This window comes from Rhinopithecus roxellana, chromosome 13 (assembly GCF_007565055.1).
Source record: "Rhinopithecus roxellana isolate Shanxi Qingling chromosome 13, ASM756505v1, whole genome shotgun sequence".
Taxonomy (NCBI): Eukaryota; Metazoa; Chordata; class Mammalia; order Primates; family Cercopithecidae; genus Rhinopithecus; species Rhinopithecus roxellana.
This window is the reverse complement of record NC_044561.1, coordinates 35872051-35888808: the sequence shown is the minus strand read 5'-3', so window position 1 is coordinate 35888808 and position 16758 is coordinate 35872051. Positions and strand designations below refer to the sequence as shown.

The 16758-nt window shown below is 48.4% G+C and overlaps 1 long non-coding RNA gene across 1 annotated transcript; it reads left to right on the top strand.

Annotated features, from left to right (window-relative positions):
• Positions 1 to 1047: 1047 nt before the first annotated feature.
• On the top strand, positions 1048 to 16172 carry LOC115892868. The gene is made up of 5 exons (XR_004052767.1): positions 1048 to 1173; positions 9608 to 10042; positions 11500 to 11696; positions 13815 to 13890; positions 15470 to 16172. It is a non-coding gene; the product is annotated as an uncharacterized LOC115892868 (long non-coding RNA).
• Positions 16173 to 16758: the final 586 nt, after the last annotated feature.

Below are 16758 nucleotides of genomic sequence, written 5' to 3'. Positions count from 1 at the left end.
CACAAAGAAGTAAAGTAATTTACTCTGAGATTAACCAGTTCACGGAGCAGGGATGTGAGCCCAGGCTGTCTAGGGTCCTTGCCAAGCACCCAGCCACTGTGCCCTGCATTGCAGGGCAGCCCCACACATGGTCACGGTGTGGAATTCACGGTGTTTCCTGCAGCAGAACCGCAAACCTTAGTCTTACCGGGGAGCTTCTTGCCAATGACTTGATTTCATATGGCAGAGAAAGAGGAGGACAGGTTTAAAAGACGCTTTTACTATACCCAACTGGTATTTGCTTCATGTGTCTGTTCTCTGTGGTTTGTAAATATTCTCCGGCTTCCCCTTGATCTCTACAGCAGGGCACGCTGTCCATGACAGCATTTTGCTTTCTCAACAGTGCTCGTATCACCAGCTCGAGCCGCAGCCGTCTGCGTGGAGCACCGTTGACATTGCAGCCGTGAGACCCGCTCCAGGTCCAGCAGAGGCTGACTCACAGTGTCGCGGGACTGGGAATGGAACACTGGTCTTTTGGGCATCGTGGACATCATAGAGGAAGGCAGGGAGGCTGGGGGTGCATCTGTAAAATGGGGGTGTGAGAGGCAGGGGCACAGCAATACCTACCTCACAGGGTTTGTGTATCAGTCAGGGCTTATTTCCTATTGCTGAGCAGAGGCTGGAAATATTGATAAGAGTGGTTTAAACCATATCCAGACTTCCCACTCTCTCACCTAACACAGGTCAGGGGGTAGGCGTCCTGGGTTGGTGGGGGCCCCAATGGTGTTTTCGAGGACCCAGGCTCCTCTCTTTCAGTCCCACCCACCTTAGCAGCCAGCTTCCATCCTCAAGGTCACCTCATGTTCCAAGATGGCTGCTGGGCCTCCATCATCACATCTAACTTTCAGCAGGGAGTGGGCACACACTAGCCCAATGTTGCTTTCTGTCCTACTTGATAACTTACACTTGGCCCTCATTGGCCACTCCTAGCTGCAAGGGAGGCTGAGAAACAGAACCTTTTGGCCAGGCACATTGCCATCCAAGTGTTTGTTGTAAAGGCAAGTGGGAGACAGGATATGGTAGGGGCATCCCACAGTCTCTGCCACAGCAAGCAGTAGACTCCTGTGCATCCCAAGGTGCAACCTGTCTGTTTGTCCAAGCTCTGTGACCGCTTCAGCCCAAACAGCCAGACAGGTGAGGGGAAAGGAGTCCCACAGCCAAGCACTGGAAACCCGCCTCGTCAGCTGATTATGAGTTCGGGATTTTATTTCTCCCTTAGTATCCTGTGGCAGTTCCAGCCTTGGGGAGGGAGGTTCTGTGGACAGTCATGAAGAGGTCTAAGGAGAGAAGGAGAAGGCTGCCAGGCACGGGGCTGTGCCTTGCAGGTATGTTCTGAGAGGAACTGTGGCCATAGTGGCAGTAGAGTCATCTGGCACTGCAGGCATCGCTCTGAGTTGGGAGGTCTGGGTGGCCCATCTGGGAGGGCAGGATAGAGGCACCCCAGGGTCCTGCGGATGTGGTGACCCGCAGATGACAGGCCTCCTGGAACGGCCTCCTGAGATTCTGCGGCAGGGCCAGTGACCAAGCCCATGGTCCTGGTTCCTCACCCTTTCTGCTGGGCCCCGGGAAAGCGTCACGAGGGTTGTGACAATGAAAGGGAACATTTAATCAGGAAGGAACATTCGCCTCCATTTTCCCATTGGTCCTCTCCACATTGGGTATGGTGGGCAGAGATTGTCATCCCCATTTTACAGATGGGAAGACTGTGCAGGTGCAGAGGCTGAGGGAGGCTAAAGAATGAGGTGGAAGGCACATGGTGGCAGAGCTGGGCTGGGTCCCTGCGTCCTTCATTCCTGAGGGGGTTGGGGATGGCCTGAGTGCATTTCCTAATGTGGTACCTTTTCTTTTTTACTTTAACTTAAAAAAAAAACAGTATAGTTTACATACAGAAAAGCAAAGAAAGTGCATGGGTTTTAAGTGTTTAGTTTGTTGATATACATACATTTATCAAACATGCCCAGCTTTCCAAAAAGGTCTCTTTTGGCCAGGCGCGGTGGCTCACGCCTATAATCCCAGTACTTGTAGAGGCTGAGGCAGGTGGCTCACCTGAGGTTAAGAGTTCAAGACCAGCCTGGCCAACATGGTGAAACCCCCGTCTCTACTAAAACTACAAAAAATTAGCTGCGCGTCTGTAATCCCAGCTACTTGGGAGGCTGAAGCAGGAGAATCGCTTGAACCCAGGAGGCAGAGGTTGCAGTGAGCCGAGATCCTGCCATTGCACTCCAGCCTGGGCAACAAGAAGGAAACTCCACCTCAAAAAACCAAAAAACGAAAACAAAACCCCCAAAAGGTCCTTTTGTGTCCCTTCCCAGTCACTGACCTCCCGTTCCACAAAGGTAACCACTTTTCTAACCCCTATTGCTAGAAATGGTTTTTTCCTGTTCTTATACCTCAAATAGATTCCTAAAGTGCGTTCTCTTGCTTCTTGGACTTAGCATAAGCCTTGTGAGATTCATCTGGGTTGTGGTTCGTATGTCAGGAATCGATCCTTTTTTATCGCTGAGTGGAACTCCACTGTGGCGATAGACCAGAATTGTTTATTCACTCACGTGTTGATGGACATTTGGGCTGTTTTCTGTTTGGGACTAAAATTAGCCGTGAGAATTTGCATTCATTGTATACATGTAAGCTTTCATTTCTTCTTTTCTTCTGTTTTTTCTTTTCTTTTTTTTTTGAGGCAAGGTCTCACTCTATTGCCTCCCAGGCTGGAGTGCAGTGGCAAGTGGCACAATCTTGGCTCACTGCAGCCTCGACCTCCTGGGCTCAAATGATCCTCCCACCTCAGCCTCCTGAGTAGCTGGAACTACAGGTGCATGCTACCACACCCAGCTAATTTTTTTTTTTTACGTTTCTTTTGTGGAGATGGGGTTTTACTCTGTTGACTAGGCTGGTTTCAAACACCTGGCCTTAAGTGAGCCTCCTGCCTTGACCTCTCAAAGTATTGGGGTTACAGGTGTGAGCCAGTGTCTGCCTGCTTTCATTTATCTTGTGTAAATACCTAGGAATGGAATGATCAGGTTGTAGAATAGATGTTTATTTAGTTTTTTAAGTGTCTTAGTCCCTTCCTCTTGCTACAACAAAATACCTGAGACTGGGTCATTCATATAAGAGAAATAGATTTCCCATGGTTCTGGAGGCTGGGAAGTCCAAGATCAAGATGCCTGCAAATTCAGTGTCTGCTGAGGGCCTGGGATTTCTTATTCCATGCTCACATGGTGGAAGGGACAAAAAGGGATGAACAGTTCCCTTGAACCTCCTGTATAAAACCATGATTCCCATCCAGAAGGGTTCCACCCTCATGGCTTCATTACCTCCTAAAGATCTCATTTCTTAGTCCTCTCACATTGACAAGTAAGTTTCAACATGAATTTTGGAGGGGACACATACCTTCAAACCATAGCAGGAAGAAATTGCCAAACAGTTTTTCAAAGTGGCTGAACCATTTACACTCCCACTCACTGTATAAGAAAGTTGATCCTCATCCTTCCAACGTTTGATGTTTTTGTTCTTTTAAATGTTGCCAGTCTGGCGAGTGTGAATGACAGCTTGAGGTAATTTCAAGTTGTGTATCTCTGCTGCTTGCTCATGGCTGGTGTCTTTTTCAAGTATATGTTGAGCATTTTGATATTCTCTTTTGTGAAGTGCCTGTTCATATCTTTTGCCCACTTAAAAATTATTTTCTTTTCTTATTGATTTGTAGGAGTCCTTTACTTATGCTGGCTACTAGTCCTTTGTCACATATATGTATTGAGATACCTTTTCTGCATGTGTGGATTGATTTTTCTTTCTCTTGATGGTATATTTTGCTGCACATAAGTTTTTCATTGTAAGGAAGCCCAATTTGTAATTTTTTTCCTTTTATGTCTAATGCTTTTCATGTCTTGTTTAAGAAAGCTTTGCCTATCAAAGTGAAGTGCTTTTAACAAGTGACTCTCCCTTGCCTCACCCCATCTGGCTGCTCTGTCTGCCTCTTCATGCCCTATTAGATCTGCCTCCCAGCCCAGTGCTCCCAGAAGCAGGAGTGGGGAAGGTGGAGATGGTATGGGAGATCTGTGGCAAAGTGAAAGGCAAAGCCTAGATTACCCCCTTCCCAGGACAGGAGATCTGTATCTCCCACCCTCTTCCTTCCCCTGTACAGATTTGGGTTTATGCTGCAAGATTAAAGCCAAAGAGATTAAAAGATTACCTCTGGCCAGGAAGGCAAATTCTGCCTCTTTGCTCTTGGAGCTGTTAGGGGTGAATGGGGGAGGAAGGAGGGCGGGTGGTGGCTGTGACAGAGCCGCCTCCACCTCCAGGTCCCCTCCTCTGACTTCCTGCTGAGAACCCCTCTGCCTGGTAGACTGAGGCCTAGGCCACCCTCACTGGGTATGGCCCTGGACACAAGCTTACCTTTCTGGGCCTTAGCTCTTAAGATGTAGAGTGCTGAGGAGGCTGAGCTGGATCAGTGACACCAACACGGGCTGTAGTGGGTTCTGAGTGTGGCCCGCCAGTGTTTGAGCATCAGTCAGTAACTTGTTACAAATGCAACCTCGGGCCCTTCCCCAGGCCTACTGAGACAGGAACTCAGGGGGCAGCAAACAGGGTTTGAAAAGCCTCCAGCGAATACACACGAAGGTCTGAGAGCCAGTATCTTTAATAATGATAACGCTTGATAATATTTAGAGCATTTAACTCTATAATCCCCAGTGACTCTTCTTCTTCTTTTTTTTTTTTTTTTGAGACAGAGTCTCGCTCTGTCACCCAAGCTGGAGTACACTGGCCAGATCTCAGCTCACTGCAAGCTCCGCCTCCCGGGTTCACGCCATTCTCCTGCCTCAGCCTCCCGAGTAGCTGGGACTACAGGCGCCCGCCACCTCGCCCGGCTAGTTTTTTGTATTTTTTTAGTAGAGACGGGGTTTCACCGTGTTAGCCAGGATGGTCTCGATCTCCTGACCTTGTGATCCGCCCGCCTCGGCCTCCCAAAGTGCTGGGATTACAGGCTTGAGCCACCGCACCCAGCCTCCCAGTGACTCTTCTAAAGAATATGTATCTATCGATTAGGATGCAGGTCCTGTAACTCACCCTGCTTTGCACATGAGGAAACTGAGGCACAGAGAGGGGAAGCAGCTTGCCCATGGTGAAACAGCTACTAAGTGGCAGAACCTGAACTTGGACTGGGGAGGCTGGGCCCAGAGGCTGAACTGCTAACTACTGCGCTGTGTGGTGTCACATTCCCAGGGCCTTCATAGACACCCACAGCCTTCATCGGCTTCTCCAAGGGGCGGGGGACTCCAAAAGGCTGGTCTCTAAAAGGAGTCCCTGGTGCTCAAGGCCCTTTCCTGGCCTCCTTCCAGAGCTACTTGAGATCTGCTCGGACAAGGAAGGGCACCTCCTGCTTCCTCTCCTGGTCTTTGGGGGCTGCTAGGAAACCCCATGGCTGAGGCTGTGACAGAGACACACAGTGCTAGATGTCTCGGAGTTTCATCCATGCCTCAGGTCCTCTTTCCTCACTCAGTATTTAGTGAGCCCCAGCCAGAGAGGGGTAGAGGCTGGCAGAAAGCTGGAAGCAGAGAGAAGGCAAAAAGGGGACGAGAAAATCTTTCTATTAATTTTATGATCCTCTCTGCTAGCCCCCTCCTGCTGCTAGGGATGGTGAACTTCCCCGTCTCCCGTCGATGCTGAAAAGTGATCAAGGAACAGCCACGGCAGAGACGAGGGAGTTGATTTATTGGGCAGCCCCAGGAGCAGGAGTGAGCACGCAGGCTGGGAGGCAGCCATCCATCACGGCTCCCTGGAGAGTGGAGAGGGCCTTGGCGCCCAGCTCCACTGCCTGCTCCTGCCCGGCCCCCACCTGTTCCCCCACTGGGTCACCTGCCCTGCCCTGTTCTCTGCCAGGTCACCAAGGGCCCTGCTTTCAGGGAGGAGACCTTGCCTCAGAAGCTTTGGGGCCACCAGCACCTGTGCCCCCCTCTTTCCTTCCTCAGTTCTCTTGGGCCTGCAGCACCTTTGTACCTTGGAGTGAGGTGGGTAGGGAGGAAGGACCCCTGGAGAGGACCCTGGGCAAGTCCCTTCTCTAGATCTCAGTTTCCTCATCTGTAAAATGAGGGCTTCAGCCCAGCCCAGCCCAGGCAGCCTCCCAGGGTGGGTTGTAGAGGGGAATGGTATGGCTGTGAGCTGAGAAATGTAAGGCTGTAACGAGGCCCTCGCCTCTTATGGCTGTATTCATGCATGTGTGCTGGGCTGCGGGGGTGCAGGGTCTCAGTGCATGCTTTGCATGCCACGCCTCTCTGTATGTGCAGGTGTATTCACCTGTGCATATGCACAGCGAGTCCAAGCTGCTGATTCATGTGTGGTACATGTGCGTGCGTGTGTGTGCGTGTGTGTACATGTGTGCAACTGCACTGACAGCCGGGAGTGGCAGCTTCCATGTAGCTCCTCCCCTGCCTACCTGGGAGGACCCCTCTGGAGGAGTGGTGGGGGCGTGGCTGGGTGTTCATGCTAAGGCCCATCCAGCTGGTTATTTATTGATTAATTCTGCTGCCAGCTGATGAATGCCAAGCCTGTGCCAGGCGCAGGCCCTGGGCTGATTTACATAATTAAAAACCATCAGTAACAAAGCCAGGCCTCACCCACCAACTGCTTCCTCCAGCATGACAACAGGCTGGGCCTCTTTCCAGCACCCCACCCTGTCCTCTGTACCCCAAGGTTTTCTTGCCTCTGCCATCCCTCAGCCTCCCTGCCTGCCCTGCTGTGTGACACCAGCTGTTGTCCAGTCGGTGATGGAGAGAGTGCAGCATCGTAGGATTCTCCGGTCACTGACTTCGAGATTCTATTAGTCGGTGGCTCTGAGGTTCTTTGATGGAGAGTCTCAGATTGTAAGATTCAGCCATGAGCCTCCCAGAATGTGATTTTTCAAGAGTCTATTACTCTATGTGACAAAGGGGAAAAATGTTGTTCTTAGCAGCCCTGACTGCTCACGAGGAGTGAGAGAGCCCAGCCTTCCGTGGAGGCTGCCATGGTGGGTTGGGCATGTCAGCCACTGCTTTCCAGAAGGAAGAGAAATTTATTGCTGCAGAGGGTGGGGTGGGTGCTGTAGGGATCTGGGCAGAAGGAAGGGGGACCCAGAGACAGCTTGAGGGGGCTAGAAAGAGGGATACTGATGGTGGTGCCGTCCCTGAGAGGACTTGGAAACCTCCGATTCTGTGGAGTGTGTGTCAGTCCCTTCCCACGTCTCACCTTCAGAATCCTCAGAGAAGGCTTGTGCATGTAGAGAGGCAGTTTGGGGTGATTGGATCACAAGATCAGGAGATCGAGACCATCCTGGCTAACACGGTGATACCCCGTCTCTACTAAAAATACAAAAAAATCAGCTGAGCATGGTGGTGGACACCTGCAGTCCCAGCTACTTGGGAGACTGAGGCAGGAGAATGGCGTGAACCGAGGAGGCAGAGCTTGCAGTGAGCCCAGATCAGGCCACTGCACTCCAGGCTGGGCGACAGAGCAATGCTCCATCTCAAAAAAACAAAACAAAACAAAAACAAACAAACAAACAAAACACAATGTAGAGGGTGCAACTGCTGTGGAAGACAGTTTAGCAGTTTAACAGTTTCTTAAAAAGTTAAATATACGGCTGGGTGCGGCGGCTCACGTCTGTAATCCCAGCACATCGGGAGGCCTGGGGGGTGGATCACTTGCGGTCAGGAGTTCAAGACCAGGCTGGCTAACATGGCGAGACCCTGTCTCTACTAAAAATACAAAAATTAGCCAGGCGTGGTGGTGGGTGCCTGTAATCCCAGCTACTCGGGAGGCTGAGGCAGGAGAATTGCCTGAACCCGGGAGGCGGAGGTTGCAGTGAGCCGAGACCATGCCACTGCACTCCAGCCTGGGCGACAGAGCAAGACTCCATCTCAAAAAAAAAAAAAAAAAAAAAAAGTTAAATATAGAATCACCATGTGATCCTGCAGTCCCACTCCTAGACATGTAACTTAAGGGACTAGGAGCAGGGACTGAAACAGATACATGTCCACCCATGTTTGTGGCAGCCTTGTTCACAATAGCCAAAGGTAGAAACAGCCCAAATACTCATCAACACAGGGCGGACTAACAAAATGTGGTGTAGACATGCAGTGGAGTATTATTTAGCCTTAAAAAGGAAAATCTGATGCATGCTACAACATGAGTGAACCTCGAAAATATGCTAAGTGGAAGAAACTGGACATAAAAGGACAAATATTGACCAGGTGCAGTGGCTCATGCCTATAATCCGAGCACTTTGGAAGGCCAAGGCAGGTGGATCACTTGAGGTCAGGGGTTCGAAATCAGCCTGACCAACATGGCGAAACCCTGTCTCTACTAAAAATACAAAAATTAGCCAGGTGTGGTGGTAGGTGCCTGTAATCCCAGCTACTCAGGAGGCTGAGGCAGGAGAATCGTTCGAACCCAAGAGGCGGAGCTTGCGGTGAGCCGAGATCGTGCCACTGCACTCCAGCTTGGGTGATAGAGTGGGACTCCATCTCAAAGAAAAAAAAAAAAAAAGAAAAAAAAGGACAAATATTGTATGATTTCATGCATAGAAAGTACCTGGAATGGTGAAATTCATAGAGATAGTTGAACAGAGGTTACCAGGGGCGGTGGGGAGGGAGAATTGGGGAGTTATCATTGAGTGGGAACAGAGTTTATGTTGGGGATGATGAAAAAGGCGTGGAAAGGCACAGTGATGATGTTTGTACAACAACACGAATGTACTAAATGCCAGTGAACTGTGCATTTAAAAATGATGAAAATTGGCCGAGGGCAGTGGCTCATGCCTGTAATCCCAGTAGCACTTTGGGAGGCCAAGGTAGGTGGATCACCTGAGGTCAGGAGTTTGAGACCAGCCTGACCAACATGGTGAAACCTTGTCTCTGCTAAAAATACAAAAATTAGCTGGGCTGGTGGCACACGCCTGTTATCCCAGCTACTCAGAAGGCTGAGGCAAGATAATCGCTTGAACCCAGGAGGTGGAGGTTGCAGTGAGCCAAGATCACACCATTGCACTCCAGCCTGGGTGACAGAGCGAGACTTCATCTCAAAAAATAAATAAATAAATGAAAATAAAAATAAATAAATACAAAGATTAAAAATGGTAAGCTTTACATTGTGTATATTCGGTCACAATTTTTTTTTGCTTGTGTTTTGTTTTCAGACAAGGTCTGGCTCTATCACTCAGGCTGGAGTGGAGTGGCACAATCTTTGGCTCACTGCAATCTCTGCCTCCTGGACTCAAGTCATCCTCCAACTTCAGCCTCCCAAGTAGCTGGGATTAGCTGGGATTACAGACACCCACCACCATGCCTGGCTAATTTTTGTATTTTTTTTGTAGAGACGGGGTTTCACCATGTTGCCCAGGCTGGTCTTGTACTCTTGGGCTCAAGCAGTCGGCCCACCTTGGTCTCCCAAAGTGCCGGGATTATGGGTGTGAGCCACCACGCCCAACCCTTTATCACAATTTTTTAAACAAGGTTTTGTGTCACTGAGATTGATGATTCTGTTTACAATCCTTCTGTCTTTTTTTTTTTTTTTTTTTTTCTGTTCACCATCGTGCCTCCAGGCTCTGTGTTCCCAACACACGGTAGATCCTTAATCATTGTTTGCTGAGTGGACAAATGGTCTGGCTGGCACCATGGCAAGCTGATTCGGCCAGCAGTTCATGTTTCCTATCCAGGCAGCTTCTTTCCTCATACTCTTCATCTCCCCAAAGCCAATAGCCCCTTGCTAGGCTGCAGGTGGTCAGCGATGGCGCCCGAAAATGCCTGTTCTGGGATTTGCGGATTAGACACAGCCTCAGAAGTGACAAAAAGGTGATTTCTCATGGAAGCGTCCTTCCAGTACCCGTCAGAAGAGGAGACATCCCACAAAGCACACTCAAGAACTGGCAAGTTGTCCAGACAAATGGCCCGGACCCTGCTTTGGCTGTATTTAATATTTCACACTCGAGAGGATTCCTTCTTGTTTGACAGCAGTATTTGGATGTGGTTTTTAAGAGGTTCGTTGCTGTGTCATTGATTTCTTCCCCTGAGCAGTGGACAAAAACAGCCAGTACTGGGATGGAGTCAGGCTGTCGGGGGTCAAGAAGTTTGCCCCACAGTTGATCAAATGTGAAAATTGTGCTTTAGCTTCAAGGCGACAGAGGCAGGATATTCAAGATGCTGATTGTGTCCTTGAGTCATGTTTCTTAAAATCAAAGGAATGGTTTTCAATGGCATTATTGTATCATACAGAGACTTTTGGTTTTTTTTTTTGAGACAGGTTTCACTCTAGCCCAGGCTGGAGTACAGTGATGTGGTCATAGCTCACCAAAGCCTTGAACTCCTGGGTTCAAGTGATCCTCCCGCCTTGGTCTCCCAAAGTGCTAAGAATACAGGTGTGAGCCATGGTGCCTGGTAGAGCAAGATTTAAAAAATTAAAAAAATATTTAGGTTGGGTGTGGTGGCTCATGCCTGTAATCCCAGCACTTTGGGAGGCTGAGGTGGGTGGATCACTTGAGGTCAGGAGTTCAAAACCAGCCTGGCCAACGTGGCAAAATCCTGTCTCTACTAAAAACAAAAACAAAAACAAACAAAAATTAGCACATGTCTGTAATCCCAGTTACTCGGGAGGCTGAGGCACGAGAATTGCTTGAACCTGGGAGGTAGAGGTTGCTGTGACCCAAGATTGCACCACTGCACTCCAGCCTGGGTGACAGAGTAAGACTCTGTCTCAAAATAAAATAAAATAAAATAAAATAACAAAACAAAAAAATTAAAAATTTTTTTAAAAAGCAAGATTAAAAAGATTGAAAAAATCTTGCCCCCCATTTCAAAAAACTTGACATGCACATTTATTCCACAGTGAGAGTTGCTCAGGTTGGAAAAGCAGTTTTGTTCTGCCCATCTCTTCTGACAGCTGGCTAAAACGACGTCCACTCAGTGGCCTGGGTTTAATTGTAATGTTCTCAGTTTCTCTCTGTGCTGCATGAAGATTGGGAGGCACATTGTTGCCCACCAGCTGCTCGCTGTGAATAAGTGCCGAGTGCTGGCATTCTGGAGCAGGTGCCTCCATCCACATAGCGGTGCCCTTCCTGGCAGCCCACATGGTGGGCACTCTGCCGGTCCGGTTCCCAGAGTCCCTTTCCAGCTCACAAAGTATTCATTAACTTACCCTGTAAACATCCTCCCTTGCAGCATCACTGTTACGTGATGAACAGGACTCAAATACATAGTGGTACCCATTTCCCTCCTGGATGGATGGATCAAGATGCAAGTTATGGAAAATCAAACTACAATTGGTTTAATAAATAACAGTGCATTCCTCAGAGTACAGGTCTGTCTGCTGTAACAAAAGTCAAAATCGCCATGATTTGAATAAGATAGACATTTACTTCTCTGTCAGTGACAATCTGAACATAATGTGACCAATGCTGAGCGGATGCCCCTTTTATTACCCATTTTCCTCAATCTGCAGGTGGCTTCACCATCTGGTTTACGATGGCTGCTGCAGCTCCTGCCGTCACATCTGCATTTCAGCCCATGGAAAGGGCAGAAAAACAAAGGGAAGAATGCACCTTTTCTTTGGCGGGCTTGAACAGGAAATTGCACAGCTCATTTCTGCCCTCATTTCGTTGGCCGGAATCCAGTCATGTGGCCATGCCCATGTGCATGGTAAGCTGGGAAATGTAGTCTTTATCTAGGCAGCCATGGACTCAGCTAAAACTATTAATATTACTGTAGAAGAAAGGGATAGTGGATATTGAGGGACAACCAGCAGGCTCTTCATGAATTAAATGAAGAGAGATGAGCCCCCACTGTTGCTAAGCACTGTTTTAGGTGGTGAGGATACAGTAGTGGGCAAGATGACAAACATCCTGTTTCTCCCAGAGCTTACATTCAAGTGAGAGGAGAACCTGGTGTCCTGGAAGCCAGAAGGAGAGCGTTTCAAGGAGGAGGGAGTGACCAGCTGAGTCTGTTGTAGCTGATGAGTGCGTCAGAGAGAGGCAGGGTGAATGTCTGGCCGTTGAAGTCCCTGGAGACCTTGACAAAGTCATATCAGTGACAAGGAAGGGCAAAGCCTGGGGAGTCTAGTACCTAATGCATAGGAATTGGGGTGAAAATAAAAGGCAGCTCTTTGGATGTATCTTCTTTCTATTAAGGAAAGGAGAGAACTGGGGATGTGCTGTTGAGACAGGTTTTTTTTTTTTCTTTTCTTTTTTTTGACGGAGTCTTGCTCTGTCAGCAGGCTGGAGTGCAGTGGCTCAATCTCAGCTCACGGCTCACTGCAACCTCTGTCTCCTAGGTTCAAGTGATTCTCCTGCCTCAGCCTCCTGAGTAGCTGGGGCTATAGGTGTGCATGAGACAGGTTTTTAAGATGGAGAAATGGCAGTACATGCACGTGGTTATGATGGGAATGATCCCTCCTGGAGAAGGAAAAATGAAAATGCAGGACGGTTGGGCACAGGGCTCATGCCTGTAGTCCCAGCTACCTGGGAGACTGAGGCAAATCACTTAAGCCCAGGAGTTTGAGACCAACCTGGGCAACATGGCAAAACCCTGTCTCTACAGGGAAAAAAAAAAAAAAAAAAATTAGCCAGGTATGGTGGCATACACCTGTAGTCCCAGCTACTTGGGAGGCTGAGGTGGGAGGATCACTTGAGCCCAGGACCAGGAGTTCAAGGCTATAATGAGACATGATGGTGCCACTGCACTCCAGCCTGGGCATCAGAGACCCTGTCTCAAAAAAAGAAAAATGAAAATGCAGGAGAAAGAGGAGAAAGAGGGGTACACACTGCAGGAGTGCCCTCCTTAAGGAAGTAAGAGGGCTGGGTATAGGGCACAGAGGAGGTGGACTTTGGTGAGGGGCAGAATTGACGAGTCAGCCTCGGAAAGAGGAGTGTAGGTGTTGGTGGAGCCTCTTTGGATAATTTCTGCTCCCTCAGTGAAATGGGAAGCAAGGTCATGGATGTCTTGAGTAAAGATGGGGAAGAGTGGTAGGAAATTTTGGGGCAGAGGAGGTGTGTTTCTGCTGCAGGGGTTGGGGCTTCTTCACATGACAACAAGCTTCAAGGTGGGACAAGACGGTTTCCTCAGTGGGCTCCGGCATCACCACCAGCATTCCAAGCAGGAAGAAGGTGGAAGAAAGGTGGGGCCCCACTGGTTGTGTCTCATGTCTTTTAAAAGAAAAGGAAAAAACTTCTTTAGAAACGCACCAGCTGCTTTTTGGTTAGATCTCATTGGTCAGACTGGGTCACATGGGTATCCTTAGCTGCAAGGGAGGCTGGGAAATCAGAAACCAGGATCTCAAGACCGGCTTAGAACAGGGTGCACTGCCTCCTTGAGGGTTCCATTAAGAGAAAGGTGGGTTCGCTAAGAGAAAGACGGGGGATGTGCCTGCCACCCAAGTCTAATATGTCCTGTTCACCAGCAGCTTTGCTCATCTGCTAGTGAAATATCTGCTGGCATGCACATGTGACAATTATGGACCTTCCATATTGTTTGCCATGAATTTCAAGCGCCCCTCCACCAGTAATGTTACTTGCCAATAGCCTAACCTGTTTTCTCTGACTTGTCACTCATTGTGTGACTAGCTTTATAACTGTCTTGGCAATAGAATGGCTTGTACCTGGCTTTTCTACATGGCACACCACTTTGAATAATACCTCTGTGCTTTTGGTCGCTTCTCTGCCTTTAGTGATGGAAGTCATCAATTTTGTACTGGAAAGTTTTATTTTGTGCTTGTTCTAAAAAAATTCCAGTGGTTCCCTGGAGTGATACCTTGTTTTGTAGGGGAAAGATGAAAACATTTCAAAGGCTTCCAGCCACCACCAGCCACCTGAGATAAGAGAGCCCACACTGGCCAGAGGTATGATGCGTCTCCTCTTTCAGGTATTTAGGGTTGCACTTTCTATTTTTACTTTTCTTCTTTGTTTGTGCAAAATCATACATTTCCGAACCAGCACATTCCACAGGCATATAAAAATCCTACTTACCACTTATGATTGTGTTGTATTCTGAATCATAGAATTTTTGTTAATATTTTCATCCCCACTTTGATGTTTCAACAACCATTTTGCCTTATCCATCCATTTTTGTCATTTGGGGCTTAACACGACAGGGAACACATAGGGCCAACTCTGTGCTGGGCACTATTCTAAGTGGTTTTTTTTTTTTTTTTTTTTTTTTTGAGACAGAGTTTCGCTCTTGCTGCCCAGGCTGGAGTGCAATGGCATGATCTTGGGCCACTGTAACCTCTGCCTCCCGGGTTCAAGTGATTCTCCTGCCTCAGCCTCCCGAGTAGCTAAGATTACAGGTACGTGCCACCACACCCGGCTAATTGTTTTGTATTTTTAGTAGAGATGGGGTTTCACCATGTTGGCCAGGCTGATCTTGAACTCCTGGCCTCAGGTGATCTGCCTGTTTTGGCCTCCCAAAGTGCTGGGATTACAGGCGTGAGTCACCACACCCGGCTCTAAGTGCTTTTTATAAATACTGTGGTGGTTTTCAAACATGACCCCAATTTTGGACACTCTTCCTGTTGATGGGTGGGGTCTATGTCCCTTCCTCTTAAATGTGGGCTGGACTTACTGGCTCGATTATAATCAATAGAAAACAGCAGAAGTGATGTTTTGTCATTTTCAAGGCCAAGTGTTTTCCTCCTGGTTCTCCTGGGATGCTTGTTCTAGGGGAAGCCGGCTGCCGTGTAATAAGCTTGGCTCCTCTGGTTCTGCTATGCTGCAGATAGCCACTTCAGTCACCAGCTCCAGCAGAGCTGCCAACCGATGGCAGGCATCAGGTGCCAGCTGTGCGGGTGAACCGTCTTGATTGCACCCATCCCAGCTGAGCTATCAGATGATGGCAGCTCCAGCAGACATCTGAGGCCAACTGCATGAAAACCCTAAGCAAAAACAACCCAGCTAAGCCCTTCCATTCTTGACCCACAGAATTTTGAGCAAAATAAAGCAGCTGTGCCTTTTTTTTTTTTTTTGCACCACTAGCATTTCTAATTAGCAATGATCACCAGAAGACATAGAACTCATTTAATCTCCATTTCTCAGATAAAGAAATTGAGACCCAGAGAGATTAAGCAACTTGCACATGTTCTCAGGGAAGAGATAAGAGATGAGTACAGTTGATTCTAATATTCTGCCTCTTGACAATAATAAGGGGGAAAAACGCAAAGTTAACAAGTGGTTATGCAAAACATGTAAAAATGTGCCAGCCAGGCTCAGGGCTGTTGAGAAATCCATTGTTTTTCTTTTTGTTTTTGGAGACAGGTTCTTGCTCTGTTACCCAGGCTGGAGTGCAGTGGTACAATTGTAGCTCACTGTAGCCACACCTCCTGGGCTCAAGTGATCTTCCACCTCAGCCTCCCGAGTAGCTGGGACTACGGATGCATACCACCGTGCCTGACTAATTTTGTTTTTTGTTTTTTTTTTTGGTAGAGATGGGGTCTTACTGTGTTGCCCAGACTGGCCTAAAATTCCTGAGCTGGATGATCCTCCCATCTTGGCCTCCCAAAGTGCTGGGATTATAGTTATAAGCCATGGCATCTGGTTTCCTTTGGACCCATTTTGGATGGGTGGACTGTATAGTACACACAGCACCTTTAAGAACTGAGAAATTCCTGCAAAAATCACAACTAATTTCACATTTCAAATTTGCAAAACGTCAGTAAATGAAATTCTAACAACCTTTCTTCTTTCATCTGAAACCTCCAAACTGCCCGGGGATCATCACAGTTTTGAGACCGCACAGGGGAAGCTCTGACCCCTTAACTCTTAGCATTTTAGGTCATGGAAGCTCAGAAGTTTCCTGGTGAAAAATATTAGAGCCGTAAAATTAAAGGACATCAAATTTAACTGTTGGATGCCCCTTGGAGTCCATCGCATCTAACCTTCCACCCAGGGCAAGACAAGAAAAAACATGTGTGAGTGAAGCAACCGTTTGATGTGACGGTCTGAGCAGCTGCGGCAGACAGCTTGTGATTAACAAGGAACTGCAGAGAAAATATGGACATCAGATCACAGGGCTCAGGTGGTCACTGAGGCCAGGGACGGGGCCAGCCTCAAGGGTATGTAACCTGCACAGTCGCTCAGGGCTTCCCACCTGGAAGGATCCCATGCTTGATTTAATGCTCTGCTATTGCTGTCTTGAAATTCATAATAAATTTTTGAAAAAAGAGTCCAGAGTCCAGTATTTTCATTTTTCTTTCTTTTTTTTTGAGATGGAGTCTCACTCTGTTGCCCAGGCTGGAGTGCAGTGGCGCGATCTCCACTCACTGCAAGCTCTGCTTCCTGGGTTCATACCATTCTCCTACGAGCCTCAGCCTCCCGTGTAGCTGGGACTACAGGTGCCCGCCACTGCGCCCGGCTAATTTTTGTATTTTTAGTAGAGACGGGGTTTCACCGTGTTAGCCAGGATGGTCTTGATCTGCTGACCTTGTGATCCGTCCGTCTCGGTCTCCCAGAGTGCTGGGATTACAGGCGTGAGCCACAGCGCCCAGCCTAGTATTTTCATTTTTCACTGAGCTTCACAAAATCAGCAGCTGGTTCAGTCTGGGGAGGTCAGGGGCTGGTTCAGGAATGACTGTTTCAGACAGGTGAGCAGGACAGGCAAGACCTGGGGGCTGGAAAACTTCACCAGTTTGGGAAGCAGTGGCTTGCCCAAGATCACCAGTCAGGAAGCGGTAGCACAGGGGTTTAAACCTAGGCCTCTTGAACTCCAGGGCCTG